At 38.7% G+C, this 11,024-nt stretch overlaps 1 protein-coding gene across 1 annotated transcript in view; it reads left to right on the top strand.

Annotated features, from left to right (window-relative positions):
• Positions 1 to 249: 249 nt before the first annotated feature.
• Positions 250 to 11,024, top strand: part of LOC123606375 (syncytin-1-like) — a 131,969-nt gene continuing 121,194 nt past the window's right edge. Inside the window, exon 1 of the mRNA XM_045494608.1 lies at positions 250 to 307. The gene's annotated coding sequence lies outside the window, so the exon portion shown is untranslated. The remainder of the gene's footprint in view (positions 308 to 11,024) is intronic.

Here is an 11,024-nt window from a genome sequence, read left to right as displayed (position 1 = left end):
GTGATTTTGCCAATCTATTCAGAAGTTTCTGGTGGGTGTAAGGACTATGCCCTCAGGAACTTGTCAGCAGGGAAATAAACGGAAGGGCCTCTAACTTTAACATTATGTCAAGAGCCTGATCTGAAACAGTCAGGAAACCAACTTAGAAGCACAGCTTGACCCTGTAAGCACAGCAAGGCAAGAGGAAAGTTAAAGAATGACTGGATCATTCAGAAGAGACAGAGAGTGGGCAGAATGCCAGTCGGATAGGTTCATTTCTTCAGGAGACCAGGGACCCTGACAGAGATGGACTCTCTCTCGGCAACAGGTATCACATATGCTACAGAGATTGCTACGTCTGGTATAGCATGATGCCATTAAATATACAAATCACACAAATCACTTTTCTTGTTCTGATTACATGATCATCAAGCAATCTTTTGATTATAATTTGGCTTCTCATGGTTTTTCTGAAAGGGAGGGAATGTTCTCGTCAGAGGATGCCTATCTTCATGTTCTGTTCCCATGGCAGATGTATTTCTCAATATGAGTTAATAAATTAGGCAATTTAGTTACAGTTTGTTTCATGTGAGTGAGTTTGTATGAATCCCTGAGAGTCATCTGTGAGGACAAAAATTAATGTTCTGAAGCTGCGAAACGGAAGACCAAACCACGGATCAAGGGATATCTGATCCTAGGAGGTCTGTTGGAAGAAAGTCAACAAAGAGATAGTCCTCTTTAAACATCTTTACAGCCAATATAACTTAAATATGGAGGTTGACAGCTGGAATAACTTCGGTATAGAAATATTGACAATTTGCAAGCACAGTTTTTATTCCAGCATCATAACAGCTAACGCTTCTGGAACCTGAACAAAATTAAACTGTTCAGCTAAAACAATCAATGGAAGTTGCATATTTCATGGGCCTGAACACTTTTAAAAGCTCAAGGATTTATCACGTGACCAGCCAGAACATTGTGCCCAATCCTTAGTTCTCAACTGATCGCCATCTCATTCACACACACAAAAAATGATTGAAATTACAGCATTTAAAACCTTATGTTAACTACAGTGAAAACATGTATTTCAACTTCTCTTAACTATTGTTTTATCTGTCACCCATTTGAAAAATGGTACAATGGTCTGGTAAAGATTCAGAATATCTCATAGAATTGTTTTGATCACTAATCATTTTGCACCCTAACAAAATACACTGTATATACTTAGAAAAAAAATATTTGAAGTCCATTAATTTTATTTAAAAAAATTATTGAGGTATAGTTGACAGGAATTCTCAACAAAAAATGTTATTCTGATCATATACAAAGATAGAAAAATAAACATTATGGAGGTGGTCCCTTAGTTGCACAATACTAATTATTTTTAGGAAAATCGTGTGTACCTCTTAGTCATTGCTACTCAAGAGTCCATTTTATGCAGCAAACACCACTCAAACATTCTAACAAGCGCACGCTATTATATTTTTAATTTGTAGTTTTCAGCAATTACCAGGATAGGAAAGCCAAGCCTGTGTGGTATTTTTTGCAGGTGGTGAGTATTAATGTTTAATGCCTATATTATCTGCCAATGGCCACCAGAATATGCACATACGAATGAGAAAACTGGATATATCTTTTAGAATCACTGTGCTTGTAATTGCATTTTAAGATCAGGTGTAACGTAAAGATGTCTTCGGTGAAGGTTAAAAAACTTAGTGAGGGGCGCCTGGGTGGCTCAGTCGGTTGAGCCACTGGCTTCGGCTTAGGTCACGATCTCATGGTTCTTGAGTTCGAGCCCTACGTCGGGCTCTGTGCTGACAGCTCAGAGCCTGGAGCCTGCTTTGGATTCTGTGTCTCCCTCCCTCTCTGACCCTCCCTTGTTCATGCTCTGTCTCTGTCTCAAAAATAAATAAACATTAACAAAAATTTTAAAAAAGCTTAGTGGTTCACATAGTTCTACCTCTTCAAATTAATTATTTCCAAAATACTACTTTTGCCATCATTGCATACTGATTTTTTTTTTTTTTTTCAACGTTTTATTTATTTTTTTGGGGACAGAGAGAGACAGAGCATGAACGGGGGAGGGGCAGAGAGAGAGGGAGACACAGAATTGGAAACAGGCTCCAGGCTCTGAGCCATCAGCCCAGAGCCTGACGCGGGGCTCGAACTCCCGGACCGCGAGATCGTGACCTGGCTGAAGTCGGACGCTTAACCGACTGCGCCACCCAGGCGCCCCAATTGCATACTGATTTTGAAGGAGGATATCAGCATGCGACTGCCAAGGGTTTCGGGAAAATGGGTATACATTTCAAAATGGACTTAAGGTAATTATAAAAACAGGAAGCTACAGTTACTTATCTCTCAAACATTTTTACTTGTAACAAGTAGAAATGTGCCTAATGTTAAGGTTTGGTAACAGCTTTTTATCCAGTAGACATGTGCATGTATATATATGTGTGTGTATATATATGTATATATGTGTATATATATGTATATATATATACTTGGTATCACCCTTCTGTAATGAAAAATTATGAAATTATCAGCTTTTCACTTATTGACCTTTATTATGGTTTCAAAAATCATGTATTACGTTTCATTGTCAAAGAAAACTTTTACAAAAATTTAAAAACCGTGTATTATACTTAATGTTCTTTTATTTTCAGGAATAGGACTTGCATATACAAAAGCACAGTAATACTTGTTGTGAGCTGTTTTTATATTTCCATTCCATCAACTGAAACCTAATCTAGTGTGGTATGGATCACAGAGCCTCAAGACAATACCTGTGGGTGGTTTTGTTGTTCCTTAAAGGAACTTTGGGTCACCAAATGAGTTACTGTTTGATTCCAAAGATCAGCAAGCAGGCAGTGATCTGTTGAGCTGCTTTGAATAGGGGCATATAAAGTCATTTTGTTGTTGATGATGTTTCAGCAATTATCTATACAAATAAGATCAATAGCTACATTTTATCTTTTGCCTTGTGGCCAGGACTGCATTAACAGTTTTGTAGGTATGTTCGTCATTTAATTTAAAAGTTTTGTAAAAGATATCTATGCACCCCCTGAGTAAAGAGGGAAACCAGGGCATCTAGAATTTAAATGGTTTTGCCCAAGGTCACAGTAGTAAGAAGTGAGTGAAATCCATTCTCATTTCGGTCTGTCTCCACAGCATGTGCTCTTAACCACAATTGCATCTTGTTACAAATCTGTTACCAATGTAGTACATACAGTAGGTACTGGTTCTGTGTATGCATTAACCCAGATAGGGCATATGGAGACAAAGATTTATGTAGCTTTTCAAATCATTCCATTTTATAGCAACACCTCACATATTAGTGATAGATGCACACCAAATCTCGAAATTTCTTTCCATTATCGGCAGTATTTTCAAAGAGTTCAGAGAATGATTATAACAACAGATACATGTGTATGGAGCAAACAATTTAGGTATCTGAGGCCTGAAAAATAACTCAAACCTCCCAAGATTATGCAATCTCTTTTCTTACAAGGAACAATTCACAGTGTATTGAAATTATGAAAAAAAAATGCTCATGCCATTTAAAGTCATTTCTAGAGAAGCTAGACAGAGCATGTTTTTAGGGTGCTATCTATTCTAAAACATTTAAATTGTCTCTTGGTCTAGGTTACTCTTTTGGGGGGGAAAAGGGGAAAGAAAGAAAACATGGAGGATCACCAGGAAAGGAGAGCAGCAGATGAAGCAAAGGCATGAGGGAAGAAGGGGAAAGTGGAAACATGTATTCTAACCCCAAGCTCTGTTTTCGTTAAATCCTTGAGCCTCCAGCAGAATCCATCAGAGTGTAGGAGGGGGATTCTCAGCACATTCATTGTTCCCTACTCTCTAAATTGTGACAATGATCAAAATGCCTGTGTATAGTTCTTGACAAATGGAAAAAGAATTCTGTCATAGAGCTTCTAAACGGTTATTAGAAACATGTCTGAGTTGTACTGTCAGACGGGCTTAGAGACTCTAAACCCTGTGGGGGAGGGATTGATATCTTTCTGGGTGAGGTTGTCAGAACTTCCTGCAACACTTAATAAAAACAGCAGTAGAAACATAGTGAAGATGGGGAGTGGGGGGAGAAAACTTCAACCCTGGACTGCAAACTCCGAACAAAATCCTGTTCCTCCTATGGAATTTCATTGCCAGTGTTGGTAGGAGTTTTAAGGGGATGCTGCATTTAGAGTCTATTATTTGTGATATACATTCTGGGATCAATGTTCATGTGAAACAAATAAGATTATTCCCATTAGTGGCTAATAAAATTAAGCACTCTCTTCAGTGATATTACTCGGTAGTTGTTCCTATATGCCTGAAGTAAGCACCTGACTGCAGATGAACTGCATGTAAAGATGGCTTGTGACTGTCAGCGTATCAGCAAACCATATGGCAGATTAGACTTCTCTCTGGTAATTTATCCGAAGGAAGCCAAAATAATTAGAAATCACTCTCAATAACCGCAGTCGCACATAGCATCTCAGTCACTGAAATGAAACGGTTTTCAGAAGTGTCTGTTTTGCAGGTATATTCCAAACGACGGGCTACAAACTAGCTGCTTGTATTACACATCATCATGTAAAATGGGGCTACGGGCTGAATTTTAAACACTGAGGTTGTTTTCCATCTGCTTTCTCTATTGATTTCACTTTGAATGGTTTTGTTTTTTGGTAAGGAAAAAGCCTGATCTTGAGCGTAACCAAATACAGTCTGTACCTTTCCTTATAAGGGACACCATTGGTGGTGGCAGTGGGGGGTGATAGAAACCAACCATCATGTATTCAGTATATTCTCTCCCAGTGATGTGCTGTATAATGCTGGAAATTTTTAAGTAATTTTAAATAGTTAATAGCATAAATATGAAGATACTATGGCTCAGTGCTTCTCAATTTTTTAATGTGCTTATGAGTCGCCTGGGCATCTAGTTAAAATGCAGATTGTGATTCAGTGGGTCTGGGGGCTCAACCTTCCACGTGCTGCTGATACTGGTCTGTGAATCACAACTTGAGTAGCAAGGTTATAGACGCTCCATATTTCATTAAGCAAATGAATGCTCACAAAAAAAATCTGACTTTTGTGATGTCTTCTTGAGTAGAAGCAATAAATGTTTTTTTCCTGCTTTTTGAACTTTGTTGAAAACCAAGGAGGATCTTCTCTAATTCAAGACCTGTATGTCATTAACTCCAAATGGCAGAATAGTCTTTACAAATGTATTATTGTATTAATATAATAAATGCATTAATATGTTTGTTCTATAAGTAGGAGAACTGGGAGGCTCAGTCCATTAAGCATCTGACTTAGACTCAGGTCATGATCGTGCAGTTCATGAGTTGGAGCCATGAGTTGGGTTCTGTGCTGACAGCTCAGAGCCTGGAGCCTGATTCAGATTCTGTCTCCCTCTCTTTCTGTCCCTCCCCCACTTGTACGCACAGTCTCTCTGAAAAATAAACATTAAAGTTGTATAAAAATACATTTGTTCCGTAAATATATTGGCATCTACACTAGGTGAGACACAGGGAGTATACACGATTCCTGGCAACATGAGGCTTATAGTCTAGGCAAAGAGAGGGAATAAATACTGCATACATTAAATACGTATTTCTTCTGAAAGAGGTCACTGAACATTAAAGATGCAAGAGGACTTAACCTAGTAAGCCTTCTCTGAGAAGTGGACATTTATTTTTTTTTAAGTTTGTTTATTTAGAGAGAGAATGCACGCACCTGTGGGAGAGCTGGGGAGGGACAGAAGAGGAGAGGGGAAGAGAGAGAGAAAGACAGAGGATGAATGAATCCCAAGCAGGCTCCATACTGTCACCGCAGAGCCCAGTGTGGGGATGGATCTCACGAAATGTGAGATCATAACCTGAGTGGAAATCAAGATCCAGATGCTGGGTTGGATTCAGACGCTGGGCTCAGTGGGTTAAGCGCCGGTTAAGCGCCCGACTCTTGACTTTGGCTCACTTCACAATCTCAGGCTTTGTGAGTTCCAGCCCGGTGCTGGGCTCTGCGTGCCACCGCCACCGACCTGAGGAGCCTGCTTGGGAGTCTCTCCGCCCCTCCCCCCACTCTCTCTTGAAATAAATAACATTTTAAAAATTAAAGAAAGAGATTCTTACCCACTTACCGGACTGAGCCGCCCAGGCACCCTGAGAAACTGACACATAAGCTCTGAAATACACTCAGTACAGTGGTGGGGCACACTGTTGAGAAACTGAAAAATGTATCCACGTTGCTGTCCTGAGAGAGGGAGGGAGCAGTGCAAAGGGAAGGCTGGAAAGGTAGGAGAAATCATGCCACACAGACTTTGTAAGCCACGTTAAAGATTTTAGAATGAATTTAAGAGCAAAGGCAAAGTGTTTAAGAGTCTAAGCTTCTTAAGAGATACATTTTAGGGGCACCTGTGTGGCTTAGTCAGTTAAGTCTTCAGTTTCCGTTCCAGTCATGATCTCACTGTTCACCAGTTTGAGCCCTGAGGGGGGGCTCTGTGCTGACAGCTCAGAGCCTGGAGCCTGTTTCACATTTTGTGTCTCCCTCTCTCTCTGCCCATCCCCTGCTCATGCGTGTGCTCTCTCTCTCAAAAATAAATAAAAACACTAAAAAAAAAAAAAAAGATACATATTTTAAAAATGTCCTTCATGGTCATATTTACTAAACTGATTAATGGATGTGAAAGTGAGGCTGAAGCACTCTGGGTCAAAGTTGACAGTGGGGGTAGAGTGATGGTTTACTTTTTAGCTGATCTGATGTGGGAAGTGACAGAGAAAGATATCAATGACACCTGGGCAGAAACAATTTTGGTGGATGGTGGTAGCATTTGCTGTGATGGGACACTCTAAAGACAAACATGTTTTGGTAGGTAAGACATTAAGGGGTTCGGGGGTTATGGGAGCCTGTAAGCCCCACTGGATCTTGGATATTCCTTTTCTAGGACATGCATTTTAAGGGTACACTGGGCTTATTTTAATCAAGTATGGTACATCATACAGACACAAAAATTACTGTCATGAGGAAAAAGTTTGTATGCTCACAAATCCCTAGGAGCAGGAGGCATGGCATACCAAGCAGGGCCAAACAGGGAAGTACCAGGGTTAATCAGTAGGCAAAAGGTTGGGGAAGTGTTATGGGTGGTTTCCTCAGAAGGCAATGGGTAAGGCAGGGTAAAGAGGTTTAGGATTTGCTAGGTTAAATATTCTCAGCCGACTCGGAGGTATATAGATTGTCTCTAGTTGTCTAGCCCTGAGGCCATTAAGGCAGAGGAATAGTGGCCTAGAGTGTAAGAACTGATAAAAGAAGGAGTTGGGAGTATGGGCTCTCTGGATTGGTGGGTTTGTGTTTCAAAGACATGTTCAAGAGTGAATTATTTATCATCTCTAGAATTAGCTGAACTTGGGAGGGGCAGGCCCTTTGTGTACAACCAAGGCCCAGATCTCAAAACACTAGAATACAGAAAATAAAAAGACATGGTTAATGCAGTCAACATATCCAATGGAAAGGTGGATATATGTGTTTGAAGATCCAAATGAAGTTTAGGGTCAGACTTAAGTTTAAGTAACCTCAAGCATATGGATGTCATTTAAAACCTGGAGGCAATGAACACATTAACATAGCCTATGGTGAGAATACAGAATAGGGAGAAGAATGTTTTGGACTGATATAATCAATTAAAGTTTGGAAAGAAAAGGAGAAATTCTCAGTTTACTGACAATGATTAGTAAGATGAGTAGGACAACATCAGGAATGTGTAGTTTCATGGAATCAAGGAAAGGAAAACAAGGCTAGCTCTATCAATGGCATGAACTACTGAACTACAGATGAACAGAGACACAAGAAGTTTGTATATTCTCATGCTGATCTCTTAGGTGTTCTTAGTTTTCTTTAAAAAATTGCTCTTCAGGTAACTAAAATGACTTTTGCAATGAGGTATTTTCTCCAATCCGCTATTTGTCTTCCAGCTACAGATGCTACAATTGCTACTGTAAGTATCAAACAATTGGAACATCATTATAAATACTACCATGTAGAGTCTTAGCTTTATCACTAATACACAATGAGAATTAGACTGAACTTTCATTGATTCCTTTATGGTGACGTACTATATTAATTGTTCTGAACTGGGAGAGAGAATATCAAACATCAGAATTTTAGACATGAAAGTGATTTTTTTAAGTTTATTTATTTTGAAACAGAGGAAGTGTGAGGAATGAGCAGAAAGAGACAAAGAGAGAGAGAGACAGACAGAGAGAATGACAATCCCAAGCAGGCTTCATGTCACCAGTGTGATCTTGACTTGAGCCGAAACCAAGTGTTGGATGCACTCAAACAACTGAGCCACCCAGATGGCCCAATAATCATTCTTTAACTAGATAGTATGGCCTATCGTCATAGAAACCATGGAATTTTAAGATCACATTTTTTATTCAGGTGATTTGGAAGGGTTTAGGAGTCCTAACTTATATGATGTTTCGCTTCAATAACTTCTTTCAATGGCCACCTTCCTCTGCTGATGCAAAATCCTGTAATGGGCCATCTTTGTCTCTTTCAAGGTAGTTCTTTTAATGTGACACCTCTAAATAGTTCACAATTTTAAATTTATATCCACTCAAAAGCTACTTTCCTAGAACTCGACACTGGGGCTCACCTGACTCTTTCTCTTGTTAGGTACCATGAAATATTTGAAGACCTATCATGTCTTTTCTCCCTAGTCATCCTCAGGTAACTCAACAGTCTTCTTATGGCATAGCTTCAGTTGCTTCAGCCTATCCATTCATCTGATACACTATATAATTTATTGACGTTTGTGTCTAAAGCCAAAAATGAATCTCACTGCTCTAGATGTGGTCCAACCAGTGTAGAATATGACTATTAACTTCCGTATTTTGGACACTATACAAAGACCATTGCTGGTTTGTTGTTGTTGTTGTTGTTGTTTTAATAAACACATTATGCTGTAGATGGCTTAAGCCTATACTTATCCTAAATTCCCTAAGTCATTGTTTACAGACCTACTGCCATGAATTTTCATATGCTCATTTTAGATTTTTATTTGATTTCTTTGGAAAGATATGTAAAACTTCTATGGATTCCATTAAAGTTTATTCTGTTTGATTTCAATTACCTTTCCTATCATCCTGTCTATATCTTTTTTAAAGTTACTTATTTTGAGAGAGATCATGAGCAGGAAAGAGACAGAGACAGACAGACAGACAATGCAGAGCCCTATGCAGGGCTCAAACTCACAAACTGCGAGATCATGACCTGAGCAGAAATCAGGAGTCAGACACTTAACTGACTGAGCCACCAGGAGCTCCCTGTCTATATCTTTTCAGAACTTACCATCGTTTCATACATATGCCTTCCCTCTTAACTTCCTGTCAACACTCAATTTGAGAATCATTGTTGTATTGTCATACAAGCCATTGATGGGTGAAATTTTCAGTGATGGGCCTATGAAAAAGCCCTTTTACTTGAGGTTCCAGTGATATTTGTGGAAATACCAATCAGCTTTTTAGTTCATGTTTCCCCATTCAACCAAAGTGCAACCCAACAAGCTGTACAACATTCAGCCAACATATTTGTGTTCATGAAACTATTGGGGAAATGAAGTAAATGCTTGGTTGGAACAAAAACTCCACATTTGCTACCTTTCTGTCACTCATCAGTCAATAATCACCCTATAAAAATAATGTGTTGATATTTATAGAACAAAGTTGGACACAAGAATGGTGAAAAAACTGTTTATAAAAATTTAGGTATCTGGACCCTCAACTTAATGCTCCTGCCCCTCCCTGCCCTATTTCACTTTGAGTGCTTAAGAAACAATCATGTGAAATGGCAACATCTCAGAGAAATGTCCAAACCCTCACTTCCTGGGTTATTATTTACTAGTTTTTCCATGTTGAAATTGCCTTTCTGTTTAGTCAGAGGTAGAGCTCTTGAGATGTGGGTCTTTATTTTTTTTTAAACAGGAACAGACTGTAGTAAGGATCTTTACTACACTACTTTACACACTATAAATCTGCACTGATATTATAGCCATAAAATGTCCGGCTAAGCAAACACTAATAAACAAATCTTACTGCTTTGGCTGAGAGAAGCGTATCAAAATAAACTATTCCTACCTAATATGGACTTTATTGCCAGCTATTATACAGTGAATATTTAAACTCCATTGTCGTGCCTCAACTGAGAAAGCTTTCCTGGATCAGCATTTCTTAAGCTGCATGAATCACACATAATGCTAATGTTGGTAATAAACGTCTTCAGCTACTCCGTCCAGCTAGGGTTCTCCAGGAACAATTGTCACATTAATGGTCATTTATCAAAGCCGAGTAGGAGTTTTGTAACTGGACACGTAAAAGTTGTAGACTAGATACACAAGTACATATAGATATAGGTCTATGGGTTTTACATATAAATATATTTCTATGGTTTTTCTTACTTTCTTTAGATTCCTGGGCCACCATTCAAAAAATAAAAATAGTCCTTTGACCTCAGAGTGTCTTGGCTCCAGTTAGAAAAGAAAATGATTTAAAATAGTCATTTCAATCATGCATACTCTCCAATTTAGTTTTTTGACTAGTATTTTAAAGAAAAGTTAATATCGAACTATTACAGATTCACAGGAAGTTGTCAAAAAAAATCTACAAGACAGTCCTGTGCATCCTTTACCCAGTTTCATTTAATGAAAACGATAGGATAACAGAAGCCAGGAAATGGATATTGGTACAATCCGCAGAACCTATTCAGATTTCAGTTTTACATGCATTCATCTGTGTTGCATGTATGTGGTTTTATGCAATTTTATCCTATGTGTAGACTTGTTACCACCACACTATTAACATAGAGAACTTCTCCATAACCATAAATCTCCTTTGTGCTATTCTGATAGCCACACCCTCCCCTCCCCTCATTCCTGACAGCCACTCATATGTTTTCCTTCTCTATAATTTTACCTCAAAAATATTTTATAAATGGAATCATACATACAGTGTATAATCTTTTGTGACTTTTTTTCATGCAGCGTAAAT

Source organism: Leopardus geoffroyi, chromosome A2 (assembly GCF_018350155.1).
Source record: "Leopardus geoffroyi isolate Oge1 chromosome A2, O.geoffroyi_Oge1_pat1.0, whole genome shotgun sequence".
Lineage (NCBI taxonomy): Eukaryota > Metazoa > Chordata > Mammalia > Carnivora > Felidae > Leopardus > Leopardus geoffroyi.
This window is presented reverse-complemented; position numbering and strand designations above follow the sequence as displayed.